The sequence below is a fragment of the Nicotiana tabacum genome, chromosome 11 (genome assembly GCF_000715075.1).
Source record: "Nicotiana tabacum cultivar K326 chromosome 11, ASM71507v2, whole genome shotgun sequence".
Lineage (NCBI taxonomy): Eukaryota > Viridiplantae > Streptophyta > Magnoliopsida > Solanales > Solanaceae > Nicotiana > Nicotiana tabacum.
This window is the reverse complement of record NC_134090.1, coordinates 25,304,412-25,321,488: the sequence shown is the minus strand read 5'-3', so window position 1 is coordinate 25,321,488 and position 17,077 is coordinate 25,304,412. Positions and strand designations below refer to the sequence as shown.

General features: G+C 40.7%; 1 long non-coding RNA gene across 1 annotated transcript; it reads right to left on the bottom strand.

Annotated features, from left to right (window-relative positions):
• Positions 1-15,114: 15,114 nt before the first annotated feature.
• LOC107827962 (uncharacterized) lies at positions 15,115-16,507 on the bottom strand. The gene is made up of 2 exons (XR_001657656.2): positions 16,093-16,507; positions 15,115-15,342 (listed from the first exon to the last, which is right to left on the bottom strand). It is a non-coding gene; the product is annotated as an uncharacterized LOC107827962 (long non-coding RNA).
• Positions 16,508-17,077: the final 570 nt, after the last annotated feature.

Below are 17,077 nucleotides of genomic sequence, written 5' to 3'. Positions count from 1 at the left end.
TGCTGCTGCTGTTGTTGTTACTCTTACCGTTACTGCTTCTTACATCAAAAGAAAAAGAGAAGAGCACTACATTTGTCTGCAAACTAAGTGTACAAAAATTCCTATCAACATGTCTTCTAGAGTCAAATCTTGATTCTTGACCTGCTCGCTTGTGTTGACCTTAGATTGGATCTTAATTCTTTTGAAGAAAAGATTATGACTCAATCTCGATGGCTTGCTTTCTGGATCAGAATTTGAGAAGATGAATCTTGAGAAGCTGGGCTGCTGACACATTATCAAAGCTAAACTCCGACTATCTTGTGATCGAAGGATTTCTTTCTTCTGATGAGAAACTGAAACTGCAAGCTTTAATCGTCACTTGTGCTATACGGCAGAGCCTGCAAAGCCATCAAAGACAAACAAAAATGAACAACAGTCTGGCACTAGGACAATTCTGTGAGTTATTAGAGAAATCTGAATCCCCCTAGGCGAAACGGTTCTACCTGGGTTAAGCTACGTAAAACACCCAGAGCGAAGAGTACTTCTACTCGGAAACTATGAGCTGAATCCCTATAGGAGAAATGGTTCTACCTGGGTTAATCTACGTAAAACACCTTGAGCGAAGAGTACTTCTACCCGGAAACTATGAGCTAAATCCCCATAGGAGAAATGGTTCTACCTGGGTTAAGCTACGTAAAACACCCTGAGTGAAGAGTACTTCTACCCGGAAACTATGAGCTGAATCTCCCTAGGCGAAACGGTTCTACCTGGGTTAAGCTACGTAAAACACCCTGAGTGAAGAGTACTTCTACCTGGAAACTATGAGTTGGATCCCCCTAGGCGAAACGGTTCTACCTGAGTTAAGCTTCATAAAACACCCTGAGTGAAGAGTACTTCTACCCGGAAACTATGAGCTGGATCCCCCTAGGTGAAACGGTTCTACCTGAGTTAAACTTCAGAAATAGGAGGTGTGAACAATAGTGATGCATGCTGAAAATAAAAGAAAAATGGAGATTTTAAGGATCTTACGTTTGGTGACATTCGTTCACTTAGGACCGACATTCTGCACTACTTTGTTCCTGCTTTAAACAAAGAAAAACTTGTGAGTTTTTAAAGTGGTGGTTGGTTTGTGGCCTTGATGCCCTGAGTAGCTTGATTCACGACCACTACTGTCAAAGAACCGATTCTGTCAGCGTGGTACCGAGATGTTATGCCGCTCTGTATCATTTTCTAGAGACCTTGGCTTCACAATATTGCCCCCAACTGTTTCATGCCCAGATGTACATGGTACCACTACCCTTGTCTCTAAGGCAATGCATTTTTCTCTAAAATGAAACTCAGTTGTCTTACCCCAGTATCAGTTTGTGTCTGTAGTGCTCATCAACTTTTCTCATAAAGCAGGTCTTGCTTAGGCGACCTTTTCAGCTCTTTTTTAGACACTTTGTTTGTCTTATCGAATGAGATCAGAGATGGATTCGTGCCTTCGTCAATGCCATATATGCCCCAAATTGTGCTCGACATTACGGGGAATCTGTAGCCAGTTTTGCAGCCCTTTCTTTGCTTCGATTTTGATGCAGGATTAGACCGAAGGGGACTCAAAGAAAAATTATGGGTAAAAATAGAATAATAATTGGAAGCGAAAAAGAACTATGCTTAAACAAAAGGTGTCCCTTTCGGGAAAAGGAATAGTGAGACTTATCTGGAGGTATGTGCCGACTTTAATGAATCATGACATGCATTTTGGACTGGATGTCTGATCTGTCTGAGCTGTCTAATTCTCAAAATCTGCCACAAATGTTCATCTTGAATTTGTCTTGGTTGTGCTCATGCTGGAGAATCAAAGACCCTTATTCGGCTAGTAGCGCCCATTGCAGGTTTTCGCTAACTAACCTCTCTCATTTCTCTACTAACTGTCACCTTATGGTGCCCATCTGGGTTTTCACCAATAAGACTCTCTCATTTCTCTGCTCACTATCACCTTATAGTGCCTGTACGGGTTTTCACTGATAAGACTCTCTCATTTCTTTTCTTTTTTTTGACTAAGATACTATATGAGGGAGGTTATCCAATGCCTTTGGCATGGGGACTTCAATCATTCTTAAAAAACATCGATCAGAAGTTCTTGAAAGATAAAAAGGCGAAATGAACCTTGAACTGAATTAGAACTTTTGGAATCATTTTTACAGAAAAAACCGTGAAATAAAACAAACTTCTGCCCCAGTTTTGGAGTATTGGGAATATGGATTTTTTTGTTCTGATGGGACCGAACCCAGGGTAAGGCTACCTACGTATCCTTTCGGAATCAGGTCGGACGTAGTTCAATGACTCAGAGATTTGTTGTTTTTTTACAAGTACACAAGTTCCAAGAAGTGAGAAACAAGGAAGACAAATACGACTCAAAAGGATTAACAAAAAGGGAGACACCTATTTGGAATAGCGAGCAAATGATAGCCTTCGCCACTTCAATCTGAGAAAATCAATGCGTGAAAATTCTACAATGGGTATATATCAGACATAATATCTTTTGACTGCATCTGCGTTAATAGTCATGTCTGGTACCTATCCTTCTTCATCTACCAAGTGCAAGGCCCCTTTTGGTAACACTTTCTTCATGATGTAGGGTCCTTGCCAGTTCGGGGCGAACTTTCCTTTAGCTTCTACCTGGTGCGAAAGGATGCATTTCAAAATTAGCTGGCCTACCTCAAACTGCCTTGGGCGCACTTTCTTATTGTAAGCGCGTGCCATTCTTTGTTGGTATAACTGGCTGAAACACACTGCTGCTAGCCGTTTTTCATCGATCAACATCAGTTGTTCTAATCGGGTCTTGACCCACTCAGTGTCTTCAATCTCTGATTCCACAATAATTCGGAGAGAGGGAATTTCGACTTCAGCGGGTATTACAGCTTCAGTTCTGTATACAAGCAGATACGGAGTTGCGCCAACAGATGTGCGAACAGTCGTACGGTATCCCAAAAGAGCAAAAGGTAATTTTTCATGCCATTGCCTGGAACCTTGGATCATCTTCCTAAGAATCTTCTTGATGTTCTTGTTTGCAGTTTCAACTGCTCCATTGGCTTTTGGCCGGTAAGGGGTAGAATGGCGATGCATGATTTTAAATTGTTCGCATACCTCCTTCATCAAATGACTATTTAGATTGACTGCATTGTTAGTGATAATGGTCTTTGGGATACCAAAGCGACAAATGATGTTGGAGTGAACAAAGTCTACCACTGCTTTCTTGGTGACTGCTTTGAAAGTGACGGCTTCCACCCACTTGGTGAAGTAATCAATTGCAACCAAAATGAATCTATGCCCATTTGAAGCCTTTGGCTCGATCAGCCCAATAACATCCATTCCCCAAGCAACGAAAGGCCAAGGAGAGGACATGGGATGCAACTCCGAAGGAGGCGAGTGAATCAGGTCACCGTGAATCTGGCACTGGTGACATTTGCGAACAAATCTGAAGCAATCTCGCTCCATGGTAAGCCAGTAATACCCTGCCCGTAGAATCTTCTTCGCCAAAACATATCCATTCATGTGAGGTCCGCATACCCCTTAATGCACTTCACTCATGATCCGCTCGGATTCTGTAGCATCTATGCATCTCAACAAGTTTAAATCTGGGGTCCTCTTGTACAGAATTTCCCCATTCAGGAAGAAACCACTGGCGAGTCGCCTTATAGTTCTTTTTTGATCTCCTTTGGCATACTCTGGATATTCTCTTGTTTTCAGGAATCATTTTATATCATGATACCATGGTTCACCATCTGGTTCTGTCTCAATTGTATTACAGTAACCGTGTTGATTCCGAACTTGGATTTCTAGTGGATCAATATGAGTGTTGCCTGGATAAGGGAGCATCGAGGCTAGAGTAGCCAATGCATCGGCTAGCTCGTTGTGAAACCGGGGAATGTACCTGAACTCGATAGATTTGAATCTTTTGCTCAAGTCTCGCACACATTGTCTGTACGGAATAAGTTTGATGTCTCGAGTCTCCCATTCGCCTTGGGCTTGCCTGATAAGCAAGTCAAAATCTCCTATAACTAATAGTTTAAGCACATCCAGATCAATGGCCATTTTCAAACCCACTTCATATTCTGCCGTATTATTAGTACAGAAGAACCGAAGTCGGGCCGTCGTAGGGTAATGGTGTCCAATAGGTGAGATGAGGATTGCCCCGATCCCAACTCCTTTGATATTGACAGCTTCATCAAAATACATTTTCCATACAGGGTGATCGTCTGGAACCACTTCCTCTATCGAGTTGACCTCTTCGTCCGGGAAGTATGTGCTAAGTGGCATGTACTCATTATCAACTGGATTCTCTGCCAAATGATCTGCCAAAGCTTGTGCTTTCATCGCGGTGCGAGTGACATAGATGATGTCAAACTCTGTGAGCAGGATTTGCCATTTTGCGAGCCTGCTAGTGGGCATTGGCATTTGGAAGATGTACTTCAAGGGATCCATTCTGGATATGAGGTAAGTAGTGTAGGCCAAACAGATAATGTCTCAACTTTTGAGCGACCCAAGTCAAGGCACAACATGTCCTTTCTAAAAGGGTGTACTTAACCTCATAATCGGTGAACTTCTTGTTCAAATAATATATTGCCTGTTCCTTTCTGCCTGTTACATCATGTTGCCCCAGAACACATCCAAAGGAATTATCCATCACTGATAGATATAAAAACAAAGGCCTACCAGGTTCAGGTGGGACCAGTATAGGGGGTTTTGATAGATAATCTTTGATCCTATCAAAAGCCTTTTGGCAATCGTCTGTCCATCTAACAGCGACATCCTTTTTCAGCAACTTAAAGATGGGCTCGCACGTGGTTGTGAGCTGAGCAATGAACCTACTGATGTAGTTCAACCTCCCGAGCAAACTCATGACCTCTTTTTGTTCTTCGGAGGTGGAAAATATCGAATGGACTTTATCTTAGATGGATCCAATTCGATGCCTCTCCGGCTGACTATAAAACCGAGGAGTTTCCCAGATGGGACCCCAAGTGCACACTTGGCTAGATTAAGCTTAAGGTCATACCTACGAAGCCGTTCGAAGAACTTTTTCAAATCACACACGTGATCGGCTTGTGTCTTTAATTTATGATGATATCGTCGACATATACTTCAATCTCTTTGTGCATCATGTCGTGAAAAATGGTGGTCATGGCCCTCATGTATGTTGCCCCTGCATTCTTTAAACCGAATGGCGTGACCCTGTAACAATAAGTACCCTATGGCGTGGTGAAAGCGGTCTTTTCTGCATCATCCTCATCCATTAGAATTTGGTGGTACCCAGCATAGCAATCCACAAATGATTGGATCTCATGCTTTGCGCAATTATCTACAACAATGTGGATGTTTGGCAAAGGAAAATTATCCTTTGGACTTGCTTTGTTCAGGTCCCTATAGTCGACACAACCTCTGGTTTTTCCATCCTTCTTTAGCACGGGCACAACATTTTCCACCCAGGTGGTGTATCGGACAGCTCTGACCATATTGGCGCTTAGTTGCTTCATTATTTCTTCTTTGATTTTGTCGCTCATGTCTGTTTTAAATTTTCGTTGCTTTTGTTGGACTGGTAGAAAACAAGGATATGTAGGAAGCTTATGAACCACCAGATCAGCACTTAAACCCGGCATATCATCGTAAGACCAAGCAAACACATCTCTGTATTCAAATAAAAGTTGAATCAAGATATCTCCGATTTTTTGTTCAGTGTGAATGCTCATCTTCGTTTCTCTAAATTCTTCAGGACTTCCGATATTAATTGTCTCAGTTTCATTGAGGTTTGGCTTAGGCTTGTTTTCAAATTGTTCCAACTCTCTTTTTATTTCCTCAACAATCTCATCTTCCTCATATTCAACCTCTTGATGCGTTATTTCGATATTAGACAGATTTCCAGATCTGGGCATGAATTCCGCATGCATGTCATGTTATTAAAGTCGGCATTAACAAAACTGAAATGAAAATAAAATGACTGGAATTAGGAAAAGGTAAAGATAGGAAACTGAACTGCATTTTATTGAATTCGAAAGGATAGAAGGGTTAACATCAAAACAAAACAATCATCCTGAGATATTTGGATTACAACCATGAAAGTAACCCAAAATACAAAAAAGAAGCTGCAAAAGCAGACTACCAAGACTCCTTCCTTGTGGGGAGAGGAGTTGTTTCCCAGTTGGTGAGCATGGTGTCTGGGTCAATTAGTTGCACATCGGCACGACTAGTGCCTTCACCAGCCTGGATCATATTCACTTCAGAAAACATCTCGCTTAGGCCATGGCAAATTTCATCAATGTTTGCATGCGCCGAGGAATTTTAACCCTCTCGGAGTCGTGGCTTGACAAAAGTGTAGAAAATATGAGGGATAGGCTGTTGCAAGACCCATCCACTCTTTTTGCGGTGTTTGGATTTGTTTTTGTCTGTTTGTGTTTGCCTGAAGCTAAGCCAAAAGTACCCTGGTTGCCTAACGGAGAAATAGGCTCTGAAATTCCTTGCAATGATGCCCCCAAACCTTTTCCTGGCTCATAACCTTGTCTCATCATAACCGTAGCCACCATTACAGATGTGGCGGAAAGACGAGGATGCAGAATGGGCTTTCCTTCCTCGACATGGTCCACAACAACCACTTCAAAAGCTTGATAGATAATGGACTCAGACCCTTCCTTGGCCTCAATACAGGGGATTAATGGGTCTTTATAAATGGAAGACTCGTCTTCTCCGTGAACAATAATTTCTTACACGTCATGTTCGAATTTGAGCATCTGGTGCAAGGTGGATGGCACAGCTCGGGCTGTATGGATCCATGGCCTTCCAAGAAGAAAGTTATAAGAAGTGACCATGTCCACTACTTGGAAAACAATCTCAAAGTCCACTGGCCCAATCGTCATGGTGAGGTTGATTTCCCCATGGTATCTCTCGCTGAGCCATCGAAAGCCCGGATGTGAACATTGCTGGGTTGGATTCTATCCGTATTGATCTTCATGCTTTGCAAAGTAGAGAGAGGGCATACATCTACACTTGAGCCTCCATCAACCATGACTCTCTTTACATAATGCCCCTCACATTTGACCATCAAGTTCAAAGCCCTATTGTGCCCGGCTCCTTCCTCGGGAAGTTCATCATCGGTAAATGAGATTTTGTTTACCTCAAAAAATCTATTGGCTATCTTCTCTAACTGATTCACTGTGGTCTCCTCTGAGATATGTGCCTCGTTCAGGACCTTGATTAGTACACGGGCATGCTCTTTGGAATGTATGAGCAGAGATAGTAGAGAGATTTGGGCAGGAGTCTTTCTTAGCTGGTCAATGATTGAGTAATCCTGAGCTTTCATTTTCTTCAAAAACTCTTCTGCCTCTGCTTCAGTGACTGGCTTCTTTATTGGAAATTGGCCTCCTCTAATTTGCTTGGCCTTCATCAACTCTTTTGGAGAATAACACCACCCTGATCGAGTCAAACCTCCAGTTTCCCCCACTTCCTCTATGATTTCCTTGCCTTTGTAGGTCATCACAGTTTTGTTGTAGTTCCAAGGAATAGTTTTTGTGTTTGTCACATGGGGTTGCATGGCAGGTTTGATTATGATCGGCTCTGTTATGCCATTCGTACCGCCCCGATTCTACCTTGTGACGGGGTGGCCTCCAAAGACATACAACCTTGGGCTTGGAACATTGGAGCAAACCTCTAACCTCGAGACCTTGGGCACAAATAAAGTTACCTTTTATGAGTTCGGGGCACCTTTCACAATCAACGACACATCTCGGCTTGGTCTTACTTCCACACTTGTTCCTTCTTGAATTGCTCCCACTGTCATTTCTGTTTGGTCGACCGGCTTGTATTCTTGATCTCGACCAATCATTCCCACGAAATGAACATTGTTGTGTTCTGGAAACGGGTTGTTTGTCACATTAGGAGGGTCCTCGCCATTCGTTACTACAATTAATTTTTCAGAAATGAGTCTTTCTATGGCTCCTTTCAGAGTCCAACAGTCATCGGTGCTATGCCCCGGGGCACCTGAATGATATTCACATCTAGCATTTGCTTGAACTCCATGTGAATTCGGATGCATATGGTGGGGAGCGATGGGTCCAATCATGCCCATTTGCTTCAGCTTTTGGAATAGACTAGAGTATGATTCGGCCAATAAAGTAAATTTTTCTGCCGGCCTCTACTCTCGACCATAATCCTGCCTGGGATGAGCATTGTAGGGTGCCCAAAAATTTTGTTGCTGAGGTCGGGGGGCCCTTGGAGCTGGTGCCCGTACCTGCTGATTGGGAGGCCGAGCATATGATTGAGCATTGAACACTGTATATTGTGGTGGGCCCACAGAGTATTGAGGAATTGGCGGGGGATAGTAATATTGAGGGTAGCTGGATCGCCCCTGTTGAACTTGCACATAAGGGTGCGATGCCGCTCTTTGAACTTCCCTAGATCCCGAGGTCATCATAGAACCTTCATCTCTCTTTTTCCTATTTGCAAAACTTCCCGACCTATTTTGGATCGCTTGGGTGGTGGCTTTGAGAGCAGCCTGACTTACAATTCTGCCAGTCTTTAGGCCATTTTCGACCATTTCCCCTATCTTGATTTCTTCAGCAAAAGGCCTACCCATTGCAGACATCATGTTTTGGAAATAATCAGGCTCTTGAACCTCCAAAAAGACAGTGATCAACTCATGATTATCCATGGGCGGCTTAACTCTGGCCGCTTGCTCCCTCCACTTGATGGCGTACTCCCTAAAGCTTTCCATCGGCTTTTTCTTCATATTGGATAGGGAATTGCGGTCTGGTGCAATATCAATGTTGTATTGGAATTGCTTGACGAAGGCCTGGGCCATGTCATCCCAAATATGCCAGTGAGAGATGTCTTGGTCAATGAACCATTCGGAATCTACCCCCACAAGGCTTTCCCCAAAGTAAGCCATCAGCAGCTCTTCCTTTTCTCCTGCACCCCTCAGTTGGTTGCAGTACCTTTTCAAGTGGGCGATAGGGTCACCTTGTCCATCATATTTCTCAAATTTTGGGGTTTTGAACCCTCATGGCAAATGGATATGAGGGAACATGCATAGATCACTGAATGAAACACTTTTGTGACCACCTAGTCCCTGTATGTTCTTTAAATTCTGTTCAAGACTTTTCATTTTCCTGGCCATCTCATCTGGCTCAATCGTCGTGACAGGCATTTCATTTTCCACTGGTGATTCGTATCGAGGAGTCTGATTGTATGGAGCTGAGATCCCAAAAGCCATATTCGGAGAATAGTATTGTCCATCATAAGCATGAGATGGTGGCTCATTATTTGGCCTCGTCACAGGAGGTGGTGGAGGGATTGTATATACCAGTGTGCCAGACACGACGAGAGGGGTGTTCCTGACCGGTGCGACTGGAGGTCGCATATTAGAGGTATTGGGGGCAGCATGGCGGCTGTAGTTCGGCACATACCCTGGTGGTAGAATGTGGTCGCTCATTGCATAGAGCGGTGGTTGAGTAGCCTGGGGTATGGTGTAAGTTCCCTCTGAGGGACTCTGGGGTGGAGGTCGACTGGAAACCCAAGCTTGATATACATCTGACAGTTGTTGTCTCAATTTTCTTATCTCCTCAGACTCTTGCTCAACTGACTGACCCTGCGGATTGTCACTGACCAACTCGATTTCATCACTGTTATCCATTACTACTGGTCCCTTAGATCTTGTGAAGTAATGATGTGCTGCCAGATTTACCACAAACCAACCACCTTAAACTTACTGGTTTAAGAGACAACAAACGTGTTAGGGTTAGGCATTTTATAGATATGAATTACACGTAATATGTCATGCTCCTAACATCGCCACCATTTCTAAAATGCTTTTGGAAGACTTCAATGTTTCATTCCGACCTATCAGCTTGTTGCTTATTGACACTGTTATTTCCTTCTTCTTTTTTTTCTTTTTTTTTTCTTTTTTTTTAATCGCCTTATTTGATCCCTCACTTTAGAGCCATTTTAAAATGAATACTTGATCGAACCTTTTATGGGTTGCCTACGTATCATGTTGTCGCATGAATCAGATCATTACGTAGTTCAGATATGCAAGACACTTGAGATTTTATTTTTTTTTTACAAAACAAACATCAAAAACTTTTTCATTGATTTTCGATATAATATTTTGATACAAGACTCAAAAATCAAGAGTTACATAAAGATAAACGAGACCAAACCTGACTCAAATAGTCATTTTAGAATAAAAGTCAAAACAACACCAAAAGACTCTTATAGACTTAGAAACAACAAAAGTATAATGAAAAGGACTGATAACTAAAAGAAGACTTTGATTTCTGCAGTAGAATCCACCAGCATTACTATAATCAAGGCTCTTATTCCTGCGGCTGACCCCCAACATTGCGGTATATCATCTCCAAGTCTGCAGATATATGACGAGGAACGTTCAATGATACTTCTGCAAACCGCTCGGGCGTCATGCCCTGGCAACTCCTGCATGCTCTTGAGATATATGTGGCTACCTCGAGGATCTTTCCCTTAATGTATTCCTGCGCCACGTGCATCTCTTGATTCTGCCGACCACGGGTCTCAGCTAGATCCAGCGCATCACGCTCGCGGTCCAAGGCCATATCTTTCTGGCGCCGAACTTCTAGCGACTCCGCTTTTAATTGATTGATCACCTTTTGGTAGTGTTGTCTTTCTATTTCAAACTCTGCGATCTGGCTCTCTTTGCTTGACTCAACTCCCCCTATCTGATCCCTCAAACCTTGGATTAATGGAGCGAAACCTCTATGTTCATGATCACGGACTACCCTGAACTGGGCTTCTTTCTCTTCTTGCTGCTGAGCGGTTGTGACTATGTTCTTCTTTCGAATTTGGGCTTTGAGTGCTTGCTTCTCTCGTGCCCACTGAGCCTTTTCCCTCTCAAAATCAGCTTGTTGTACGTCAATGGCTGTCTCCAGAATGCCCTTATCTTCTTGTAAAGTGTCAATACGAGATTGGAACTCTTGCGCCACTTACCTTCTAGTTTCTCTAACTCTGACCTCGATCTCTCTCTTCCAATCAACTGCGTGCCGTATGGATCTCTCTGTCCTTTGCTCGGGGATAGCCTAGTTGTGAAACCACTCAAGGTATGCGAGGCTTACCTCCCCACGTTCACGATCAGCTACCATCTCGTCTAAATCGGAAAATCGACTACCAAACCAAATCTTCTGTGCATATGACTCCCTTGGAGGTTCCTCTCCCTTGAATTCCCACATGAACGGGCGCATGTCCTCAATCGGGGGCCTCTTTTGCTCTCTCCCTAACTGGCGCATGACACGTAAAGACGCGTAGGGTTGGAAACCCCTAAAACCCATGAGTATGAAGAATGGGCGATACGTCGACATATGCATGACCCTAGCAGAAGGGAACCAGTAATAGTTCCAAGTGATTCTATCAGCACTCAATGAACCAAGTAATGTCCGCCAAGCCCTCACCCCCTCTGGAAGATTACAACTCGCAGCTCTGTCTGGGTGACATCCAATGTAATTCAGCCAATCATCATTGAAATTTACTACTATTGGATGATGATAAAGGTGCTCTATGAACCACATCTGCAACAGAATGTTGCATCCCTCAAAGTAATCTTCACCTTCTTGACAACGGGTCAAAGCCCGAAAAATATCTCCCAAAATCATGGGAAGAATGGTATGATCCTCGCTACTTTGCAAATACGAGACTACCGCAACCAATCGAATTCTGATGCGCCCATCACGCTCCGGAAAGACCATGATCCCTAGAAATGATATCATGAACGCGAAGATTCTCAACTCCCTCCAAGCGTCGTAACTCAACTGGTTGACGAATTCTGTGCCCGAGAAGTTCTCAAACCCTTTCTCGTCCCCAAATCTGTCATAAAAATATTCCAACGGAACCCAACCTTCGTTTAAGCAAACCATTGGAATTCGACGAAGGCATAACTTCTTTAAAAAGTTGTTCACACCTACTTTTCTCGGACCAGCAGGCCTTTTCCCACGAAGGTCTCTCCCCAATCCGGTGAACCCACCTAGTTCTTCCAATGTGGGTGTCATTTCACAATCTTTGAACCTGAAGACATTGTTCGCGGGGTCCCAAAAACCTACTAGAGCCTCGATTAAATCTCTGTTAGGCTTAATTCTCATGAGGTTGGTGAGGAACTTGAGGTGCTTAAATACTCGATTCTGTTCCCATGTAGAAAAACTAGCCCACCAATTACAGAGACTACTCGGGGTCTTATCTCTGATCAAGAACATAGGAGGTATCTCGTCCCTTACCCTTTTCTGACTGCTTCTTTGTGGAGAACTCATGGTGATCCTAAGAATAAGATAAAAAGGGGGTTAGGACCTACCTAAACTATATGCAAATTATGATCATTCATTATTTTATTTTATTTTTTGGACAATTTAGGACTCGATCTATATTTTTTTTTAATTACAATATATATTTTGAAATTACCGGACACAAAAGTTGAGATGATAAAAGCGAAAAAAATGGCTATTATTACAAAAACGGCCCTTTAATACTTCCATAGAAGGCATAAAGGATGTCTCGGCAAAAACAGCCAAACACAGAAACAAAACAATAAAAATAGACAAAATAATAAATAAAAAAAAACTATTTTTAAGAAAATGACCCTTTGCAATATGAGTATAACCAGATAAAAATAGCTACTTTTTGCAAAAACAATCTTTTCGGAAAGGTTTAAAGTTGCTTCGACAAAAATGGCCAGACATAAGGGCAAAATGGTAAAAGGTGAATAAATATGGATAAAGTAACTATTTTTACAAAAATGGCCCTTCAGCACTTCCCAGAAAGATTTTAAGGTTGTCTTGGTAAAACAGCTGGAACATGAGGGCCAGACAGTAAAAGGTGACCAAAATAGGCCTTTTTTTTTTGAAAATTTTATGCTCCCTTTTTTTTTGAAACATGTGGGCTGAACCCGATGGAGGTTGCCTACGTATCTCACATCCGGTAATAATCAAACCCGCGTAGTTCAGTAAAACAGGGTACTCTCCCCTTTTATTTTTTTTTAATGAAAATTAATCTTTACAACTCACACCAGACTACTACAAAATATATATATATATTATTATTTTTAAAAAAAAAAGTTTATTTGCACTAAACTAGGAGAATTATTCTCTCTTTTTTTATTTTTAATAATTACACTAATTGTTTTCTAAAACCAGTCGACAATGCAAGTAGGCCTTTCAAATGATGTATCAAGTAGCACATACGTGAACATGATGGTCTGAAAGAGGATACCTGTCTTATACGGACCCGGCCCTTGTGCCGAGTTTCGCTAAGTCAAATGCACGTGATGTAACTAAAGCAAACCTACTAGGGATATCCGGCATGAGGCTTGTTCTTCTAGGTTTAGATCCTATTAGAGAAGGTATCTAGACTGGCTTACTCGAGCGGACAACTTGAGCCGAGGAGGGTCAGTGTACCGGTAGCATTGCTTTCCGGCTTAACTGGTGGTGCTCCCCGCCTAAAACAGGTGTGACTAAAATCCTTCACCGAATGACGAACACCTCGGCTATCTCAAAGAAAGCGGGCTATGTCAAACAAATGCCTAATTTTTAATTTCAAAAAGACTCAGAGGGGGTGCGTGAGTAAACAGTTTATATGTACAGTTCAACAATATCAAAATGATAAAAAGCGAACAGGTAGCACATTAGGCACAAATAAATCACAATATTTACAAAATTAATAAAGCCAAATAAAAAGTCAACATGTACAAGCTCGAATTCTTATGTAATTCCCCAGCAGAGTCGTCAGAGCTGTCACACCCCTTTTCTATCCCTCAAAATAATGATAATATGTGTATGGGCCAAAGAGTTTTTCCAATTAAAGTGACAAAATTTGAATAGAGATTATTTTATTGTTCAGAGTCGCCGCTTAGAATTGACTTTCGGTGTTCCAAGTCACCATTTATTTGGATCCCTAGTCAAAGGAAGGTTTGACTCTATTTTAATCGGTCCGCGAAAGCAAAGTTCGGGTAAGGAATTCTGTTGACCGGGGAGAAGGTATAAGGCATTCCCCGAGTCCCGTGGTTCTAGCACGATCGCTTTATTGACTTAAACTTGGCTTGAATTAATTTTGGACAAACTGTGATTTATATATTTTTCATGTTTTACCTATCCTCTTTTATTTCTTGATTATTAGAAAAAATTAAAGAATATTTTTGAATAATAAGATGTCATTACCACACTACGCAAGCTAATGCGTGATCGATGAAATTTATTGTTTAGTCATAACGGCGCTACGCAAGCGAATCCGCAGTCATGATAGACGATTGTTAGCACGTTATTTACTTTTGAAAAATTGCTGCAATTGTGTTGGAGGAAACATTAACCCTCTTTTTTTCAGAAAATTTATTAAATGTCACTACCACGCTACGCAAGCGAATCCGTGATTATGACAAAAGATTTATAAATTAATTAAAACTATTGAATATGGCATTAAATTGATGAATTAACTTATTAAAAGTTAAGCGTCACGCTACACAAGTGAGTCCGTGAAGTTAAAGCGCACCTACTATTTGCCTAACGTTTAAATTATGTAAGGGGAAACTAGTTAATAAAAATAGTAGAAAAATCTGATATTATTATTATTTTTTCGAGCTTTATAGTTGGGAAAAATTATGCAAATAAATGTTGGACCAACTTTATCTATTTCAAAAGAAATGAGCCAACTTCTTGTTAAAAAAAAATGGGCCAGCTTGTATGGAGCTTTTGGGCTGCTGGAATTTATTATTAAAATGGGCCAAGAAATGAATTTCAATTGGCCCAATGCTATATAGAAGAAAAGGGGTAATTTTGTTGTTTAAAGGTAAATGAGCCAACTTTTATCTTTGATTCAATAAGGCCCAAAATTGATACAATCTTAGCTCTTTACTTAGTTTGAATTCATGACCATTAACTACATAGTCACAATTGTATAAACGCTCACTTTACAAAAATAGTCATTTTTGCAAATCCGGCAAAATGGCCAGATTCACAAAGATATTATCACAGCATTCCTAGAAGCATATGTTGGCAGTGAAATTTCAGCAACTAAAACGAACTCATGCTATGTGTTATACACCTAAAGTCATTCATGGCATAATTAGCATTGTTACTCGAATATAATAGCTGAAAAACATGCTTAAAAAATCCATAAACGACTTACATATCTCATTCAAAAACTTACAACTCAATATTCAAGTATTATGAAGGACTATATTCACATTATCATATGCTTGATACATAACAATAACATACAAGCTCTTTTGTTGTCAAACTATTCATCACATCAAACACATTTAAATGGTGCAGCATGTTCAAGTTGTTCCCATTGCTAAAAATACGTATATTACGAGTCTTAAAAGATTACCTGGTAGCAAAAGAATAAACAGTAGTTCATCAACTAAAGCAGCATAAAAATAGCAGCAAAACCAGCAGCAAATCCGTGTTAAAACAACCTGAAAACTTAGAGAGGGGATCCAGAAACGAACTCTAAAGAGGACTTATACTTTTTTAAAATTTTGCACTCTAAGATTCACTCCCAAAGCTCACCATTTCAGCTTAATTTTCATGTGTTCAACTGCTGATTTTTTTTTTGTTTTTGTGACAAAGCCATTATAAAAAATGCCCTCTGGAAGTGTGATGGAGTCCCCCTATATATCAAAACAACCAGCTATTTTAAAAAATTAAAAATCAATCTTTTTGACAGATTTTTCTATAAAATCTGCTCTTAAATTCAAAAGGCCAGACTTTTTGGTTCAAATCTTGTCAAGTATTTCAAACAAATCTGCTCTCCACTATTCAAAGACAGACTTTTATTCAAACACTGTCCAAAGATCTACATTTTCTTACCAAACAATTTGACTTTTGAGTGTTGTACTCAAAGAGTCTTCAACAGCAAATAAACAACCCAATAAGTACCATATACTCTTAAGTATTTTTCACTACCTCACTTTTATCAATGCAAAACTATTTTACTACTTCAACAAGTGCAAAAATAGAAAATTTAACATTTCAAACTTCAAAAACTAATGCTAAAATAATTAATAATAGACAAAACAAAATCTGAAAAATAAAAATAAAAATAAAAAATCAGCCATGAAAAAGAATAGGATTTTACCATTTTACAATTCAAATGGCCGAAAAAATGGTGGTATGCCAAAAGAGGGTGTTCGGGGAGGTCACCGGAATTTGGCCGGATTTTGGTCGCCGAATTTTCAGGGTGAAATTGGCATCAATAGCTAGGTCTTGAGGAGCTCTATCCATTGATGTAGGTATTGTGGGGTGGTAGTGGTTGGAGCTTCAATAATTTGGGCAAAAAAGTGACGGGAAAGTTTCCTAGATCTAAGATTCAAGGAGTTTGAGGGATTTTTGAAGGATTTGGTTTAGAGATATGGAAAGAGGAAGTTGTGGAAATTACATGGTGTGAATTTGGAGGTGGTCCGGCGGTGGCGGCGATTTCTGGCCGGCAACGGTAGGGCGGCGGCAACGGCTTGGGGGGTGAGAGAAGAGAGAGTGATGAGAGGGAAAGAAGAGAGAGGAAATAATGGGGAAATGAGGCAAATTTTTGGGAATTTTAGGCTTTAAATACCTAGGATGAAGATCAAACTATGACTATTGGATTAAATCAAGATGGGTGGATGAGATTGAATCTTGTCACTTAACCAAAACGACGTAGTTTCAAGACAAAACTACATCGTTTTAAGCTCTTCTTGCCAACCCCCTTTTGGACCGGGTTTGGGCTCAAATTTTGGGCCAATTTTAGCACAATTTTAATTAAATTACACTAGCCCAAACCCTAACCCATTTATAAAACCATTACTCAACTCTTAAAACTTATACATACACAAATAAGAACAAACACACACACATACATATTATATATATATATAAAAGGAAAAAATTAGGCATTTACATCTTCTACTCTAATTTATGTAACATCACTTGTTTGGAAATAAAAATTTATTTATGATAGAAGTAAAAACAGAAGATAATATTACATAGCACGAAAAGTAAGACTAAATGGTGTGTATAGATTACTATTTCTCTTTACAAAATTAGTTGTACAGAGGTCAAATTAACTATTTTTTGACTGAAAAATTTAT